The following is a 19,849-nucleotide window of genomic DNA, read 5'->3' as shown; positions in this document are numbered from 1 at the left end:
CCCCCTGTAGCTGTGTGCCCATGTTCCCCCTGAGCTCCAGCACCCCATATAGCTGCGCATATCACCCTCAGATTTGTCCTTGTTCTTGGGCCTGCTGAGCAGCAGGGAAAGGGGTTGTAAAGCCTCACCAGCTCTCGCCCCTCGCAGCGGGCTGTTCCCCTCTGCGGATCATGCGTGCTGGCCATGCCCACTTTTTTTTTCACATCCCGCGCTGCACGGGTACCTCGGTGGCAGCCCAAGGTCACCAGGATGTCACAGCAGACCTTGGAATTGAGATTTCATCTTCTTGAGCTGTTCGGTGCTTTGCTCTCAAAGCCATCCTTCATCCTTCCTGAGGGAAGGGACTGCCTCGCCAGAGGCACACGCAGCTTTTCATATACGCGGTATCAATCTCCGTAAGGGAAGCACTTTTCTATTGAAGATCTGATGGAGGAATAAATTCCCGTAGAAGTAGAAAGCAGAAGCTAATAGGCTTTTTCACAATGAAAGAATAGATCTGCTGACAAAGGCATTTCCAGGGCATCAAAATAAACTATTTTCTGCAAAGACCTGGGTTCTTCCAGAGCTCCTTTGCCTCTGCTGGCAGCTCAGCTGAGAGCAGCCACCCCAGGACACTCAGACCTGGCTCCTGAGTCCCATCGGGGTCATCCCATCTGTCACCCACATGGAGGAGTCCTGTGCATGGTCCCTCTTGGGTCAGATATGTCCCCCCTTGCTCCTCATCCCTCTGCCCGTCCCCTGCTTGCCTGGACATGGCTCTCCTGCATCTGACCTGCCTTGTCAGAGCCCATCTGCACTTGTTCCTCTCCATTACAGGATTCCTGAGCCTTGGTCTCTTTTACTTTGCTTTTTTTTATCCCGCTGCATTCCTCTGATTCCCTTTGGTGGCTCTGGCTTTGCTTTCTGTGTGAGTGCATCCCTGCCCCAACAATCATCTCCTGTACAGCCCCTGCCTCTGCTCCAGGTCCTGCTTGACCCAGCTCACTGGGCTGCCTCAGGTAGGGCTGTTTGGATCTTTTTTTTCCAGGGAATGCCCTGCTTCCCAGCATCACTGGGTCTTGCCAATGTTGTCTTTGGCAGCAGTTGCAGGATGGGGAAGATCATGCTGCCCAGATAATCCTTCCGCTTAAGCTTCTTATCTGAAAGCATCTCTTTGGAAGCGATAGGTAGAATTAGCCTTCAACCTGCATCTTCTGTGCACTGCAGGCGGAATTCCCAGCTGGGATAACCCTGCACATCAACGTGTCTTCTTCACTGTCCCGCATCCAGTGCTGTGTGTGCACGAGGCTGGGGCAGGACCACGCTGCCTCGTCCATGCTCAGCTCCAGCCCCCTTTTCCTGGCAAGCCTTCACCCATGGCCCTTCCCCTCCCTCTTTCCCATCACTGCTCTGGCACTGGTGCAGCTCTGGCATCACAGAGGGAAGCTGGGACCTCCAGCAGGTCACCCCAAGCTTCCCACCACCCAAGTGCTTCCAAGATTTAGGAATGGTTATCCCGAGTGGCCACAGTAGTTCCCCAGAGCTGCAGCAAAGGGGAGGGCAGGCTCTGAGCTCCGTTTCATTTCTCCTCTTGAAAAAATACACATTAATTTGTCTTTCCTATCAATTGATTTTCCAGTTAGAACTGCTCTCTGCCTGCCCTTGATTCCCACCCTGCAGAAAGATCAGCCCTATAAAAGAAATGGATACCCCCATTGCTTAAGAGACTAAAATTTACTGAAGACTTATGTGCTCTGGTCCCCAAAGGGGGCGAGAGGAAATGATTTGTTCAATTAATTATAAATGTTTTAATTTAAATGGCTAATGTAGGAGATAGTCAGATATAAACCAGCAAACTACTGAAGTGGTTTATGGGTCCTTAAAGACCACTAAAAGCTTGTTCTGATTCTGCTAAGATCACTCAGATGACTTTTCCTCTCGCGTTCAGGCTGGGTGCAGTGGGAGGCCGAGGGGGAGAGATTTCCTGTTGTATTTTACATACCCCCAGGCAAGTTGTGATAAATGTTCAGCAATTCCTTTCTGTGGAGCTGGAATTTGCCTTTGAAAAACAGAAAATGTTTCCTGTGCTGTGGAGAGGTGAAAAGAAAAAACGGAGGAGAAGAAACCTTCTGGGTCAAGGTCACCTCTTGCTGTAGGATTAGTCCTACACCTCCTGCATCCCTGACATCCTCCTTGGTACCTCAGCCAGCCCCACCACGGCACAGTGCTGCCTGTGATGCCACAGTGACAGGTATGTCACACGCATGTCTCCGTTCCTGGCTGGAGGAGGGCAGCGAAGCCCTTTGGACCGTGGTGTTAATGAGTGGATTTCCATAGGGAAGGGATGTGCCAACCTGCCCTTCGGCTTGGCAAAAATACTGACCTTGGAAATGCAGCATTATGGGACTTGTAGAATGAAATACGGCCTGAGAAGGAGGGATCCTGCACAGAGGTTTCCTGTGTGACTGGGGGGGAGAAGGAGCCTGTGCTTGGCTCAGAGCAGAACAGAGCTCACAAGCCAGGACCCTGCTGCCACAAGGATTTTCCTCCTTGTTTCTGCTCCCACCCCTCTTGCAACGCCTCACAGTTCAAACTCGCTGTTGCGTTCCCCTGTGGTGCCACTAATTTTTCTCCATGGTTCCTATTTTGTTGCTGAAAAGGAGCAGACAGAGACTGAGAGGGAGTAAATTGGTCGCTTAATAAATGCATTGTCTCGATTCATTTTGCCCCTCCTCTCTCCACACTGCCCTGCCTTGAGAGGCATTTTCCTGGAGCTCTCAGGCTGACTCTGGAGTTCCGGGGCTGTTACCCAAACTAAATGGCTTTTCTTTTCATGCTTCAACAAAATCTCTCTTTCTTCCAGCACAACCCATCTCCTTCCAGGCCACACAGAAACCATTGCAGCAGCAAAACACATTCACTCTCCTCAAGTAAATGTTTGGGGCTTATCCCTCAAAACCTGAAACTCTATTGATATGAAGCAAATTATTTCCTTACTCTCCATTATTGCAGGGAGCAATGTAGAGCAGAGACATTTGGGAAGGCCGCAGATACTGTCAGATGCTCTGGCCCAAGAACATCCATGAGGAGTCCTTGCTCTTGGACTGCAAACTTGTTGGTTGATGTGAGCCTGTTTTGCTGAGCTTGGGGCAAGTTCTTGCAAAGGAATTTGGATCTTGTGGTTGTAGAGGATTGCTTTTACTTTGTCTTAAGTTTTCTTAACCTTTCCTGAAGAGGAGCATATGAGCCTGTAGGTTTCAAAGTGGGTTTCTCACTGAAGGGGTTTGTTTTAATTGGTGTGTCAGTGCCAGACCCCACATCGTGGCAGGGGGAGGTGGAGGGAAGTAGCTGCTGGGTCGGGAGCAGGAGCGTGTGGTGGCTGCGAGCTGGGCTCTAACCTGCCTTGTTAGAAAGCACAAAGTCTCTCGCAAATGGATTTCCAATTTCCCATCTGCCTGCTTAGCTGAGACAGATCTCTTGCTTTATAATTACTTTTCGGGTACTCACAGGATCTGGTATCCAGGCAACTTGATGCCTCTTAAATCCTCTTGTAAATCTGTGTTTTCCTGTTGATTTTCAGGCGTTGGACAAACATCAACCAAACTCTTCAGGCACAGGCCACTTTCTTCACAGCCGTTTCTCCACCCCAAGTCAGCTGGATAGGCACGATGCTGTGGCAGTGGTTTTGAGGGACTGGGGTGAGATGGAGCAGCTCTTATGGCTGCTGCCTGCTGAAGCTGGAAGGGCACTGGTGCCTTGCACAGCCCCTCTGTCTGTGTGGCAGCTCTTGGTCTTGTTTCTGATAAAACACTGGCCAAAACCAGCTCCCGTTAGCAATGCATCTTGTCCCCCAACAGCATCCTGAGGCAGCAGTATCTTCCTGTGGCTTAAGTCTATCCACGCTCCACAAGCCATTCAGGCTTATGCTGAGTACCTCTGGACCTGTCTGGGTCAGGTTGAAGATGCTTTTATTAAAGCAGAGCCACAGTTAATTGTGCTGGTGAGCTCTCTATGGACGGCCCGTCATTGGGCTGGTGCAGGAGCACGGGTGAAGGTCACCCAGCCACGTCTTCCAGCCATCGCAGGGCTGCACAGGGACCAAGCTCTGACTTTCCTTCCCTCCCATTCATTTACATTTTCATGGACAACCAAGGAGGGAGGGAGGAGGGAAGGATATAGCATATGCTGCTATTACAGGCCCCAGCAGTCTCTTCATTACTATGCAAAGAGCACCAGCAAGTGAAGGCAGCCTGCAAGAGGTTGCACATCAACGTGCACTCCAGGGTTCTGACCTCTGCTGGGTGAAGTGTAATTTAATTAACTGTAGCTTGGTTGTTCACGTGCTGGACTAATGTGGAGATCTGCATGTGGGTCACATCGTGGGTGCTGCTGGGTGGCCTGTCCCACTTGCCTGGCTCCCAGCCTCCCAGCATTGTTCCCTTCTCCATCTCCTTCCAGGCTGGGCATCCTTCAGCACAGAGCACTTGGGCTTAAAGCTATTGCTTGTGGTCTTGGTGGCAAGAGTTAGGCCGTCAATCAATAAACTAATACTCTCATTTACAGTCATTAGGGACTGCAGATCTAAGCATCTGCTTTTGCTAATGAGTTTAGAAGTTGGCTAAATATGGCAGACCTGCTCTCATGGAGAACGGAGAAGCAGGAGTTCGATGCGGAATTGGACTCTGGTGAAGATGACATCAATTTTAATTAGTCAGCTTCCACAGTTTCCCAACTAACCCAAAATAAATAGGGAATGGGATGGTGCCACTGGAGTGGGAGCACTGCTGGGGCTCCCTGGGGCTTGTTTTGGGAGCCCAGCTTCCCATCCCTTCACCAGGGCACGGGGGTCCCAGATACCAACCACCCACAGGTACCTTCCCCTCCCAGCACCAGTGGTCTGTGGCCTGGCTCTGCTCAGCACTCCCTTGGATGTGGCTCGGCTGCAGCGCTTCTCTGCTGGCACATATATCTTTTAATCTGACAAGGAGTCATTTATTTGCACCTCCAGGCCCAACACAGTGGCTACCATGGGGATGCTGAAGTTTAAATAGCCCTGTCATAGATCTGTTGTAACCTAGAGGGAAGGCAAAAGCTTTTCCTGTCGCTAAATGACTATAAATGGTTTTTTCTTGGCGATTGTGGCTCACAGGGGACCAGCAATTGATGAGCTGGTGTTTGACCTGATTGATGGAGACCTCCATAACCTTCCTGAGTCTCTTCCCTCGCTGTAGCCATGGCCTTCAGCAGAGCCCAGGATGTGCATCCTGCACAGGAGGTCCCTGGGTACCAACCACTCAACGTGCGTCCTCGCAGCATTGTCACTGTTGTGCTGGAGGAAGAGCATCCCGACTGCAGCCCTGCAGCCCAACCAGTGCCCCAGGGGCAGTGCTGCTGCCTCGGGACAGAGACAGCAGCGCGTGGTTTGTACCTGTTTTGTGAGGCTGAATGGCTGCTGATGTGCCCCCGGGCAACACAGCTGGAATTTCACCAATGCTTATCGGAAAATGCTCCCTATTTGTCAAAAAGAGTGGGTTTGGGTGAGGAAGGCAGCAGCAGCAGAGCCCTGTTAGCTCCATGCTGTGCAGCTGAACAACATCTGGTCCTGCTGCAGCCATGAGCCAGATCCTGGACCACATGGATGTGTTGAATCTAACCAGAGGTAGTCCTATCTGCCTAACTCAATATTCTCTCTTTATTTCCTAGTCAGGTTAACAGAATTGGTGATGAAAGGAAAGATGTCATTTGGGAAGGGAATTATGCAAAGACAAATGTGTTTTTAAGACCATTTTGAGCAGTGAACCTGACACATCACTGGTTTACATCCATCATCTCGCTAAGGTTTGCTGCAGGAGTTGCCCCGTGTCCTGCCTATGGACCACCAAACCACCGTGCCCGGTGCCCCACTGCACTGCAGTGTTAAACCCTGGCACGTTCTCCAGGGTCTCACCGGGCAGGGGATGGAACACTCCCCACCTCGCAGAGCCCAACCCGCTCCTCTCAAAGCAGCAACGTTATTTTCCTGATAGATCCATTTGTGCAGAACACCAGACATCCCATTTTTTCAGGAATCTCACATTTCTCAGTGCAGGTTAAAACAGCAGATAAAAGGAACCATTTGAAAAGTCCTTTCTCCTTTTCTTGTGTGCTCTTCGGTGAGTCAGATTGAGGCATTACCAGCTGTCAGGGGTGTTTTAAGGCATGGCTTTCTCTGGATAAAAGCAAAGTCCAGACACAGGATTTGGCTTTCAGTGAAGATTTCTCTTCCTGAGCTGTTACTCCTGGGCTGCCCCAGCATGTACCCACGTCCCTGCTGCGTGTTGCTCCCGCTCACAGCCTCTGATCAGAACAAGGTTATGGACAGCTCAGCTCAGAGGGTGTTTTTATTTTAGCTCCTATGGGGAAGTTCTGATGAGTTTACAAAAGAGAAAATCGGTCTTATTCTATAAGGTGATTTTTTATATGTACTTTTTGCAGTACCTACAGACATCTGCAGATCCAGAGAGGTCTTTGTGTGGCTGAGGATAACCCCTGCTCACACAGTGTGCCTCTTGGTGGCTGTGCTGTGCCAGGTGTGTGCAGCTGGTGGGTATAGCAAGGTGAAAGGGTTTGCTTGGAAGGGTCAGGTTTGGTGGGTTCCTGGGGCTTTCCAGAGAGGGACCCCCAGGCAGCATCCTTGAAAGGGTGAGTAATCAAGAACTGGCTTAGGGAGGCTGGAAGAGGGGAAAACCTCTTTCTCTGAAATAAAAACCTGTCAGCTACAGAGCAGGGGAGAGATTTGCAGCGTTTTGAGTGGAAGGAGGTGACCCAGAGGCTGCTTTGTGTCTGCTTGGTGGGACACGTTTTGATCTGCACCAAGACTCACTGCCAGAGGGTGGATGTGCATGAAGGAACGTCTACTCCAGCCGGGGTGCTCACTGAGGGCTGGGCTTTAGGGGGAACCCCAGCCAGGGGGGGTGAACCAGCAGCAGTCAGAGCTGGGGAGCAGCAGCCTGGGTCCTGCAGCGTGCTGGGGGAAGGCTGAGTGCTGGGCAGAGCTGCTGCGAGCCTCCATAGCCAAAGCTCTTGATGCTCTTTTTAATACATATATTAAAAGGGTGATAATAAGCAAATCCGTCAGTTATGCAAATGAGTGGCAATTGCATCTTGAAGAGCATCCCACAGTTTAATTACATCATAATTGCAATGTAACACTTTAATTACCATATGCATCACAAAATCATGAGCACTGTTTCTAATCTCTTCACTAATATTTCAAATCAAACAGATTGCACAGGGCTCGGGATCGCGCTGCAACACTGCAGGGGAAAACATGGGCTATATCCTCATGCAGCAGCGATGCTGAGCTCTGGAGGTCAGGAAGCTGCTCGCAGCACCCTCACGAGATGCTGTTGGCAGGTGGCTGGATGAGTGGCCTTGGCTGGTGTCTCAAACCACGTCCAGTGCTGGGGATGCGCAGGGACAGCGTCACGGAGGCACGCTGAGCACCGGCGCTGGCTGTTGGGGTTGGGGTGGTAGGTGAGAGGGGATGACCACAGCAGCCAGATAAAGGGATGAAGACCTTCTTTTTTGGAAGAAGCAGGTTGATGCTGCTCTTGGTCCTCCCAGCACAGGAGAACGAATTTCACATTCTCCTGATCGCCCCTGAGAGGGAAACAGTAATGCTTTGTGGGGCACAGCTTTAGCTGGAGACCCGTGGGTTTGATTTAAACCCATTTATTTTGTAAATCTTCCCGCTTAGCATGCTTTATTTTTCCTCCCATCCAGCTTCTTTCTTTCTTTCTTTCCCCCATAAAGGGACATCTAATAAGTGACTTAAGAAAAATAACAGATGGGCTTAACAATGGTCTAAAACTCATGACTGGGGATTCAGAGAGGAACGTTCTCAAGCAGCAACGTGTGTGATGGTGATTGATCAGGAGGGAAGTGTGCTGGGGAGATGAAATCCCTCCAATCTGCAGCAGTGCCTGTGTGTTGGGATGGGGCTCAGGGTGCTCAGCAGGTCCCTGTGCCCATGATCCAAGTGATTCCCCTCATCCCACTCCCCAAGGAGCAGTGGGGCCGGCTGGCACGTGGAGCAGGGCCCATTCCTTCACGTCACCGGTGCTTTTGCTGCAGGTTGCAGGTTTGCTTTGCCGTGAGCTGGCAGTGATTTAAAATCATCCTGTGCTAATCCATATAAATTCTCTTAATCGTGGATTTAATCTTTTAAGCATGTGGTAATTAAATTACATGCCAGTCAGAGGCATGTCAGTGTAACAGGGGAGGGTGGCAGGCCCACGGGCAGTGGGGGAGAGCTTCAGGACAGGCAGCTCCATGCCTGGGCTGTTCAGCCACTTGCTTCCTCTGCTCTTTCCTTGTCATTAGTTTTTTTCCCCTCTCTTTTTCCCAACCCCCCAGAGATCCCAGGAGGAGAGTTGCTTCTGGAAAGTCAAAGGTGGGTATCACCTCAGCAGAGCAGGCTGAGGAGCATCCCGAGAGAAGGTATTTCCTCCTAAGCCCTTCTAACCTGTCCCCCAAACCTCCCTGCATCCTTCAGGAGCTGAGAGCATCACCTTGGGCAGGAGCAGGGGCTGGCTGAGCCCTGGCAGTGGAGGCACATCTCCTGCTTCTGTGCTTGCAGATGCCAGGAGAAGGAAGAGGTGGAACAGGGAAGGAAAAGATAAAAGCCCCAGCAGGAGCTAATGGCCAGAACAGGGTCTGGAGCGCTCCTCTGTGTGCTAGGATACCCTTGGAGAGCAGGAGGAGACCCAGAGGAGAGAGCTCCAGAGCTCCCTGTGCAGGACACCGTGATGGGCTGATGGTAATGGAGGAAACCACCAAAACAGGAGAAGCAACAGATTAAACTTTGTGGTGGGAAGGGAAAAGTAGAGACGAACTGCCTGGTAGAGAGATGCCTGGCTTTGGGAATGTGACAGTTACTGTACTTAATATCTTTCTAACATTAAGAGCCAAATAGCAGCATATATTTAATTCATTAAACCAGTATGAAGTAGCTCCCTCCATCCCAATGCAGTTAATCGGTGCTCAGTGTCTCCTAATGAAGGGGTCCCTGTAAGGTCAGCCTGGCACTTGTTAGCTAATCGGGGACTTATTTGTTTTGCAAATTGCTCTCCCATTTTGAACACTGCAGTAATTTCCATGGTGGGGAAGCAGGAGAGGGTTCACGGGGCTGGTTTGTGAAGCCCTCAATCTGTCACTGGGAGGAGGATAAAAATAGCCTGGGAAAGAGAAGGAGCAGGGTGCTGGGTTTCTTCCAGGCGATCCAGCCCCGTCTCACCTTGCCTGGCCGGGCACAGGGCACCACTATCCTGCCCTTTCCAGCTCTGCTGTTAACCCCCCAAGGGAATTGCATGGTCCATGGGGGTCCTGCTGCTGCTGCCCGTGTTCTCTGCCCGCACACCCGCATTAGGTGCACGGACACACGTTACCTGGGGTCAGGGTGTCCCGGGTAGGTCTGTCAGAAGTGGCTGTGCAGGAGCAGGGGCTGTTGGGGCAGGGATGCAGAGCACGGTGCTGCAGACCAGCCACCGTGAGGAGTTTCTGGCTGAAGGGTGAGCAGTGGTGGTGCCTCTTCTACACCCAGAGAGCCAAAGGCGAGCGCAAAGCCTGCATTAGCTGTTTAAACCCTTGTTCTCCTCTCCCCGAGGCAGCTGGAGCTCTGGCTGCTGTCCTGAAGCACAGAGACCCACTGTATCTGGCGGCCACTTTTCTCTCTGAAAGCTCATCTCCCACCACGTCAGCACGGGCGAGACTCTTTTCCCTTGCTTGACTCACTCACTTTACAGATGCACCCATGGGAATAAGCTGGTTGACAAGGTGTCCCTTTGCATCGCGGTCCAGAGCCATCCCCTGGGACACACAAGGTACAGCAGCAGCTCCTCACTTCTCGCTCCTGCACCCCACAGCCCAGCACGAAAGGAGGCAAGGAGGGACCTGGGCTTCATTTTTGGGAAACAGGGAAGAAACCCTGCTTTTATTATTGTAAGTAAAATCAAGTAGAGTGATGTGTAGATTGAGCCTGTCATCCTTTCCTTATCAATCCACCAGCTCAGGATCAGCAGCTCTCTCCTGTCCAGGCTGTGGGTGATGGAGAGCCCGACGGCTGTCACTGCTGATGCCACTCAGATATCCAGACATCAGGAGCAGGAGCAGGACACAGACGCTCCCTGTGCTCGTGATGGGGCTGCCCTGGCTCTCCAGTGACCAACCTGGGATGCAGCTCTTTGACCATGAACTTCTGGCGGTGGTTTTCCCCTGGTTTCAAAGCAGGAACACTGGGAGCAGACCCTGGCTGTCCTGACTGCTCCTTGTGCTTGGCAGTTGCTTGCACATACAGCAGTGTAGTGATTGGGTGGGAGAAAGAACCTTTATTTCCCAGTATCATAGACAAAAATAAATGGCCTTTATTCTGATTTCACCCTAAAGTAATAAAGTCTATAGTGTAAAGGAAGCGTTCCATCAAGGCAGAATCTTTTCCAAAATGTCATGAAAATGGAAGAATTTCAGCATCTGTTTTTGTGTGCAGAAGAGAAGAGAAAGTAGGTTACTTTTACAAGGTTCTATGGATGGCAGTGAGGTGTGAACCTGCAGCGGTGCCCGTGCAGCTCCCCAGCCGTGCTGCGCAGAGCGGAGCTGCCCTCCTCTCCACGGGAACGTTCCACTCCGGCATCACCCCAGGATGCAGGGGCACCTCCAGTGCAACACGGCAAATCCTGAACCGTGAGGGGTGAGTGAAAGGACCGAGCCCTTGATCCCGGTGCTTGGAGAGAGCAGCCCATGAGCCATCGTGGAATTTGGAGTCTGTGTCCAGAAGTTCCCTGGGGCTAAAGTAAAAAGTGAACTTTTACTGGACTTTGTTTCTCTGCAGGAGCCCTTGGGGGCTGCTTCTGCGACATCTGGGAAGAGCTCCTGGATCATTCGGTTCCTGCAATTCTCCTTCTGGAGACCTGCCCAGTGCTCCTCTTCCAGCATCGCCGGAAACCTTGGATTCCTGGAGCGGCTTGTAAGGAGCAGAGACAGCAGAGTAAGAGACAAGTGGCAAAGGCAGCCTGGAAGCATCAGCAGCGCCTGTCTTCCAAGCAAGGAAAGTGTCTTTGTAGCAGATGGGAGCTGTGAGCATCACCAGGTGAGTTGGTGTCTCCTTGGTTCCTTCCTAAACATTCTTAGTCTGTGGGATAGCTTTGCTGATCTGCCTTCACATTAGTACAGATGGACCCAGTTACCTTCTTCAAGCTTTTGCTGAACTTGTGTTACACTGTCTGGCCTGGACATCAGCTTGTGCTGTGGGGCCAAACAGACACAGGCTCTTGGGGAGTCTTTTTTTCTTGCCATCAGGATAACTCTGCTTTCTACTCGTGGATGGTGCTAATAGCAACTTCCATCTTCTTCCAGGGCAGTGGGGCACATCCCCAAGTGGCTGCTTGCCATTGTAACTCATGGGATCTTCTTTCCCTCACAAGGACTAGAGTTTGGGGCACAGTTGCCCAAAACAACAGGACTCAGAGTTTCTCTCATGAGAACATAGAATCATAGAATCACAGCCTGGTTTGGGTTGGAAAGGACCTTAAAGCTCATCCTGTTACAAATCCCTGCCATGGGCGGGGACACCTTCCACTAGATCAGGTTGCCCAAAGCTCCATCCAATGTGAAGGCATTTTTAAATCCCAATGATCAGAGTTGCCTCCTAGAGCCCCTTTTCTCCTCCCCTTGAGGGCACAACCTCTGTTTGGCACCAACGCAGTTGCGTGAATGCTGCCCGCCACCATCAGAGCTACATCAAGTGCGAACCAAGGCTGACCTTCCTGTGCGTGCGAGGAGCGGCGGAGCTGTACGGGTAATACACACACATCGCTGTCTCCAGGAGGCAGGCTCTGAGCTTGAAAGCCACCTTCCCAGGGTCATGCCCCGCAGCGTGGGGCCGGGAGCATCTCCATCCCTCGCTCGGCGCAACCGGATGGTTCCCTGCGCCGCCCGAGCGATGCCGGGGCTCCAGGCTTCAATTGCAGGAGGAGGGAACGCTTCGCCTTGATCAGGAGGGATAAGAATAGCGAGTGGGTGCGGATGAAAGGCGGCTGCCTCTCATCCTGCCCCTTCTTTCTTCGAGCCATAATTGCAGGCCATGCCACAGATGAGTGTCACACTCCACCAAAGCCGGAGCACCGCGAGGCCAGGGCTTCCAGGCTCTCCGTCAATGAGCGGGGAGGCAGGGAGGATGCTTTTGATCCCACTCTTCTTCCTCTGCCATGCTGAAGAATTATTAGGCTCTGAGGAAGGTATTTCTCCAGCTTGAGCTTTCCCTTGCCCTGCAAAGGAGACCAACTGCTGCTCTGCCATGTCGAGAGGGCTGTGCCGGTGGCCTGCGCAGCATCAACCAATCTCACAGAAGATGCTTGTTGGGCTCCAGGCCAAGTTCAGACCCAAACCCAGCATCTCTGAGCCCTCCACCGTTGTGATGGTGGCCTTTTCCTTTTGCTGGCTTCTGCTCTTGGACGTCATGCTGGAGACAGCCTTGTCCGGGGCATCGCAGCCCTGTGAGGTGGTGTGCCACCTTGGCACCGAGATTTCCAAAGCCAGCAGCTCTGGTCAGACATTGTGGCCTCCTTCTTTCCTGTGTTTTCTCAGGTGCCTCCTCTGGCTCGAACCTCCACATCCAGCAGCTGATATCCAGTAATCCAGCACAACCCACCTGGAGAAGCAAGTTGCAAAGAAGTTCAGTGTGTCCTTCAGAGCAAGAAATTATCCTGGAGGATGAATTATGACTCCAGCAGCCTTCCAGGTACAAAAAGTAAAATGATTTAAATCTCCATCTCAGGAGATTTAAATGATGCTCTAGAAAAGTCTGAGCAGGCAACACCTTGATCTGAGAGAACTCTAACTGGGGGTTTCCTTTTGGATGAAGGACCTGGCAGCAGTGTTTGAAGGAGAGGGAAGGGAAAACCATGACACTGGTGGTAACAACAAATGGGGATGGAGGTGGAAGAGCAGTGGGGAAGCCGGCATTGCCTTGGGAGGTTGCCTTGCAGCTCCATCCACTTCAGCACATCATCCCTACAGATGGCTGGTATTTTACGGGTCTGTTTTGTCCTGGGTTTAGGAAATGCCAATATGGATTGGGAACCTTTTCAGGGTCTGGGAGGGTAAAGGTCAGCCTGAACATCTTCCTCAGCCTGAACTGAAAACAGAGAGGGGCAGACCCACTCCAGATTTAGATGGCAGCTAATTAAAGTGCTGACATTTTAAGATATGATGCAAAATCTCTTGCTTTGAGCCAAGTCTGGGCCCTTTTCAGAGTTCAATTCATGGATTTGCTGCCCAGAGTCCCTGGGACCAGCACAAGCAAATTCAGAGGGATTGTGGGTTGTTGTTAATGTGGTATTTTCCTTAGGGTATGAGCAAGTTTTTAGCCTTTGGAAGAATGATGTAATGTCAGGCTGCCTGGGTAGATACCTCCAGAAACAGCTGAGCTCCTGGGGTAATGGTTGGACTTGATCATCTTAAAGGTCTTTGATTCTCTCTGGCAGAGATGCCTGTGAGAGTATTTGGGTTTTGCCTCTGCTGTGGGGTACCCAGCCCGGGCAGGGAGAACAGGGGAGGGGGAGTCCCAGCCCCATGGGATGGGGTCAAGGGCAGGAGAGCAGCTCCAGAAACTGTAGCATCAGCCCAGCAGCTCTCCCCTGTGAAAGCAGAGCGATGTCAAGTCCAGCTTTGTTGTTTTCCAGATGCTTGGAGGCTTTTGGGGTACCCCTGGGAAGGGAGAAGCGGGTGTGCTGCGGCAGTGTCATTCCATGTGCCATCAGCACAGAGGAGAGATGCGGGTGCTGAGGCTGGGGCTGGCTGGAAGGGAGTGAGCTGCAATCAAGAGACGTATTGTGGCTGTTGAACTGCCTGCACAATGCAGCATCTAGGAGACAAAAAGCAAAAGTCGCCTCGGCACCGTGGGGGTGCAGGAGGTGATTTGGGGGAAGGAGATGCTGGCCCTGCAGTGCAGGAGGACACTGGAGGTGATGGGGAGCAGGCAAAAGGGGAAAGAGCCCAACTGAGTCTGGCTGCTGCACACAGCTTCTGGCTCTAAGCTGGCCTTGCAGGTCTTGCAGGGTGAGCATGGCCATGGCACCCCACAAAGAATATCCCCAGGCTTGTTCTCAGGAGGCCTGGGAACACCAGCCCTAAGGATACTGATGCACCCAGGCACGGGGGGGAGCGAGAGGCAGCAGCGTTCAGCTTTGAACTCACTTTAAAGCCCTGCTCCATCCCTTGTGCGGGGTAGCCGGGTGCACGTTATCCCACCTGGGCGTGCGCCCATGGAGCCCCTGATGGCCGTGCTGGTGCCAACGGTGGCAGCCGGGCTCTGGGGAGCAGTGAGCAGCGCTGTGAGGTCCAGGCCCCAGCTCCTCATTGAAAACAAAACAAAACACACACTGGGAGAGTGTTAGTTTAGCAAAGCAGCCGAGCACCATGAACTCAGCCACCGCGCTCCCCGTGGGGCACCGCAGCGGGCTTGGTGCGGGGATGCACGGGAGCTCGGCAGCCTCTCCCCCCAGCAGAGACATTTTCTGCTCCGTCATCCTGAGTTTTCTGCTCTGCTTTGCCAGACGGTTCCAGGGAAGGCGGGCGGCGATGGGGTGTTCTCCCAATGCCATCTAGTGTCTGCTCCGGCGGCCCCAGACACTTATTCTAAGGCATCAGAGCTTATTTATTGCAGAAAGATCTTTGAGGGCCAACAGGCTGCTCGGGCTGACTATTAACAGCGGTACCTGCAGCACGGATGACTTAACTGGTGGGTGCACAGGTTGGGCTTGATTGTTTCTTCTATCATCACTCCCGTTTTGCACTCGAAGCCCACCCCGGCAGGATGGAGCGAGGATGCAATGACATGTCTGGGTGATTAAAGTCTTTCAGCCTTCAGCCACTTGTCTTTAGCCCCGAGATCACCTGAGGCTTAATCACTCAGAAAAGTGCTGTCATGTCCTATTGTCACCGTATTGGGAGCACGACCTCGTTCCCATTTAGCTGCCATTTCAAAAGAATATAACTTGCCAGGGGACAGGCATGACTCAGGAGACTGGTAATAGGATATAAAGACTTTGACCTGTGGGTCGCCCATTCGAATGCTGCCAAGGTCAGTGGCAAGAGCAAAGATGTCATTTGTGCGTTGATTATTTGGCCAAACAACCCGCTACAGATGTAACCGGGCCCCTTCGTGGCAGTCAGCAGGAGCTGAGGGCTGGGTTCGACTCTGCTCCCACTTTGAGAGCATCACCCCAACCCCTCCCTGCATGGATTTTAGGACTGTGTGACTGCCCTCGGTGCCCTCCGGCACCAAGTTTGTCCTCCACGTTCTTTCCTCACCATCATTGGAGGGGCATGGTCTGTACAGACTGGGAAGACTCTTATTTCTCCCTCATAGGGGCAAAGTGCCACAGCAGCATCTCCCCTCTGTGCCCTGTTGATTTGCTTCCCAGCTCAGAGAAAGGTTTTGCAGGACAGGCACCCCCTTCTCTTCTCCCCACCATCATCTGCCATGGTTTAGGTCCCTCAGCCACCACTGGCCACATGAATTTATCAAGTCAGTTTGATTCTATGATTAATTAAGCCCTCCCTAGAAACGAGGTTACTCCGTTCAGTCTCACTCTTAAATGTGAGCCGATTAACGGGTGCTGGCCATGTTACATGGTCATTACCAGGCTGGGCTGTGGAGGGTTTGCCTGATTTCATCCAGACAGTCCTTGAGTACAAGTTTGCCACAGGAGAGCGTCTAAACAGATCCAGAATATCTGCAAACCACTATCCGGGCCACGTGAAGGAAACCTGTGCCAGGGGAAGCATTAATATCAGTGGTTCTTACAGCAGCTTGGGGTTGGTGCTGACATGAAGCAGCAGAAGGTCCTTCCAGCATCACTGTGCTGGTGAGTGCAGTGGGTACGGCACGTTGGTGCTCTGGGCTGCAGCTCCCCTTGCCCCACAGTACCCACAGGTCCAGCTGCAGCTAAACCACAGCATCTGCTCAGTGATGCTGGATGCAGATGCCTTTGCCAGCAGACCCCATCATTAGCACTCTGCCCTCGGCTGCTGCTGTGCCAGGGCGGTTTCGTTGCTGTCAGCCCCATCAGCAGCTCCTCTTTCTCACCACCCTCCTGTAATTGCAGCCTCCCTCCTTCCCCAGCAGCGCTGGGTCAAGTGCTTTGGGTGGGAACCTCCCAGGGCCCTGTGGGACCTGTTAAAAACAGGGTGTGCAGCCCTTGTTCCCCCTCTCCCTTCATGCTGAGCCCCTGGCTGAGGTGCTGGGGCTGCCCTGGCTCTTCCCATGGGCGCTGGACATGCAAGGTCAGGCCCGTGGTGCACGTCCCTGAGCATCTGCAGGGCCTTTTACTGCCCTTTGCTGGCACCCCCTCTAAGAGGTGGAGGCTAAAAAGCTGCGGGAGCCCCTCTAGGAAATCCTGGGGGTCTCTGTAAGTCTCCCACAGCATTGGCAGCTTGGGGAGGTGGTGAATGCCCCTATAAAAGCCCTGGAATGGGGGGTGCAGGGGACAGCAGCGGGGAGCCATGGGCTGGTGGATGGAAGGGGCTGACACAGGCATGGTTCTGCTGCAACAGTTGAGCCATCATCCAGCCTCTTGTGTTCAGTTTTCACTAATCTCTTTGGGCATTTTTAATTATCTGCAAACAAGATGCCACCTTCTTTGAATAATAATAGTGCTGGGCACGGGGAGCCGGGGCAGCTGGTCTGTGCAGCGCTCCCCTGCTCACCACCCGCTCTCTTAACTTCACACAGGACCTGTTTTTCTCTGTTTATTCAGCATCAATAATGGGATTCCACCCTGCTAACCAGCATCTACATGCAACATCACCGGCAGCAGAAGCGACTCCTGCTGAGTTAGTGTATAAAAGCCTTTGCAATCATCTTGTGCTACACTTCTGAAGGAGGATTTAAATATAAGGCTCTTTAATAAGATGAAAATAGCCCTTTCCCCACTGCTTTTCTGCCTGCTCTTTTATGCCGCAGCAGCGCTCGGGTTGTGTCAGGGCTCATCTGGCTGTGGCCTCACAAGTTTCCAAACCCCACTGAGCTTCTCCCCTCCCTGCACCATCAGCACAGTACCAGTAACGTGGCGCTGGCTTGTGCTGCTCCTGGCCACGTGTGTTTGGGCCCAAAACTTCCTCACTCTTCACAGCACAAATGCAAACCATGTTTCCTGGTTTTAAACCTGCAGGAGCCACAAGGTTTGCTGTGCTTCACATCTGCAAAGTCTGTCAAGGAAGGGACCAAAAGGACAAAAAAGCTATTCTTATTATTATCATTATTGTTGTTTTTACTGTTATTTTACAAAGTTAACCAACTTTTCTTGCCATTCCAAAACCTTCAAGGGAAAAGCAACGTGTCAGTGACCCAAGGAAATATTTTGCGTTTCTACAGCAACTTCTGCCTGATGATAGCAAAACCCAGCAGAGCGCGTGGGCCGGATGGAGATGCCCCACCAGGGCAGGTGTCCTCATGGCTTCAGAGCGGTGGCATCCTCTGGCAATGGGCAGAAGAGTGCTGGTGGTCTCCCCCGTGACGGGCATTGAGGAAACCCTGTGCCTCAAAGTGTGCTGCAGGAAATCCTATTTACCTGCCTCCTCCGGAGCTGGCTGTGGTGTTTGATTCATGTCAGGAGCTTGGCTGGTGACTCCTGGATGAATGACGCTATATAAATGCAAAGCGTTATTAATATTTCATGTTGTAGTGAAAATGTACTAATGGGGCTTGTTCCTGGAAGATAAAGTGCTGCCATTAATACACCTCCATGTCCCCAGCGCCGTGGACTCGCATGGGCTGGCTGGGTTTGCCTGGTGGAGGGTGCAGCCTTCAGCACCCCTCTTTTGCCGCTGGAAAATTGAAATCCCCAACCAGTGTAATGGTGGGATGGCAGCTTTTGCCACGGGAGATCAGTGCCCACCAGCCCAAGGGCAGAGGATGCTCCACGAGCTGCTCCTGTTGGGCTCTCACTGGCTGGTGTCAGCCCTGTCTGCACCAGAGCAGCTCCTGCCTCTTCTTCCTCCTCACCCGTTGTCTTTCCCTCCCTGTTGATTTGGTTTGTGCCTCCACCAGGTATTTGCCCAGTAGATGGGTGTTGATCTCCACATCGGCTCAGCTGGACCAGCGGGACACGGAGGAAAGCTGTGCAGCCACTCACCTCCTTGGCCTGCATCAGAGCAGGGCAGGGGGACCAGGGGGTGCTGGTGGCTGTGCCCACACTCCCAGGAGGGCAGTGGAGGGGTGGAGGGGTGCTCTATCTGCAGCCCAGCACCAGCAGACTCTGCTCATCACATCCGGCAGCTCCCCGAAAGAGGAGATTTTAACCCAGAAAGCAACAAGCCACAAGACCCCCTTTGGATACCCACAAGCCAGAACATCCCCCACCCAGCGCTGGGTGCTGCTGCATGCCCCCCAGCCTGCCCGTGGTGGGACACAGCCCTTGGCACAGCCACTGCATGGGCATGTTATAATAAATAACTAAAGCCAGGCTTGTTTGATTTCAAACTGCAGAACTCTCCCCTGGAGCCATCCGCAAACAGTGGTAATTTACTTTACAGCTGTTTAGATTTGTTTCTCTACATCACTTTTGTTTTCAAACCCAGCAGAACTGCAGATGAAGCGTGTGTTTGCTCCTCAGATGGCTCCTGCTGTCCCTGAGCTCTTGCAGCACCCGCTCCTTGGACCCTGCTCCGCGCTGCACCCCAGAGCCGTGAGCTGGGGGTCGGGCCTCAAAGACGGGGTTCTCTGAGCTGGGGGCTCAGCTTGCGATGGCTCCTGGGCTCCAGCGGCAGGGGTGGAGTGATGGGGAAGAGACTTGCCCCAGCTTGCAGGTGAGGGGAGCAGAGGAAAAGCGATGGATGAATTCCCAGGGAAACTGCCACCCACTCGTCAGGAGGTGGGGAGGGATAAAGGCTCTTTGTAAGTCGTTGCCGTGGTGCAAAGTCTGTGTAAAATGGGATTATAAAGGGAGGTGTGTGGCTGAGCGGCTCCCAGTGCCCCGAGCAGGGGCTCCCGAGGCTTTGGCCACACCATCCCTGCAAGTCTGAGCAAGGGAAGGTGGGTGCAGGGAAGGGCTGGGGGACCTCCGGCAGTGCAGGGCACCCCTGCAGCCTCTGAGCACCCACCTTCCCGCAGCGGGGCAGCCGATGTCCCTGCCCGGCAGCAGGATTGGACCCTGCGTGCTGCAGAGCAGCCCTTCGCCTCTGGGGTTCTGACAGCCTATGGGACATGTGGGGATCTGCCCTGAGCCTCATCCCTCCCGCCTTGGGAATCTCCTCCTCGCTCAGGAGCCCAGGGATGACTCACGTGGCGCTGGCACCTCTCTCGATGCGATCCTGCCGTGGGCAAGCACCGACAGCACCGGCCTCGGCGGAGGACACCCCACAGGTAAGGAGCATGAAAACAGCCCCTGCTGCAGCCCCCGGCCCTGGTGAGGTGGGGCTGGGGAAGATGGTGCACGCCGCGGAGCCCGGCCCGACGCGGGGCGATGGGCACATCTGGAAGTGTGCGTGGGGAAGGAGGTATCTGGGCTTTGCATGTGTGTCCCCGGGATCCAACCGGGGAGAGAGGAGCCATGTGCTTGGGTAGCATGCGACTTCACGGGACGGGGTGTGCAGGGCAGTGGGATGGTTTCACCCCAGGAGCCCTGACAGCGAGGGGAAGTCTCGTTGTTTTACTGGGAGGTAAAATGTTTAAGGAGAGTCAATACTAAGTCCAGCCCTGGGAATCCTGCTCAGCTGCGGCCCCACAGCGCCTGAGGTGCACTTATAATGCAATCCAGGGTCAGTTCAGCTGCCTGGGGTCCTGGTCCAGGCTGAGATGGGTCTGAGCCGATGAAACGTGGTTATTGTGGCC

This window comes from Nestor notabilis, unplaced genomic scaffold, assembly GCF_000696875.1.
Source record: "Nestor notabilis isolate BGI_N333 unplaced genomic scaffold, ASM69687v1 scaffold17662, whole genome shotgun sequence".
NCBI classification, from domain to species: Eukaryota; Metazoa; Chordata; class Aves; order Psittaciformes; family Psittacidae; genus Nestor; species Nestor notabilis.
The sequence above is the reverse complement of the archived record's forward strand: the minus strand, read 5'-3'. Positions refer to the sequence as shown.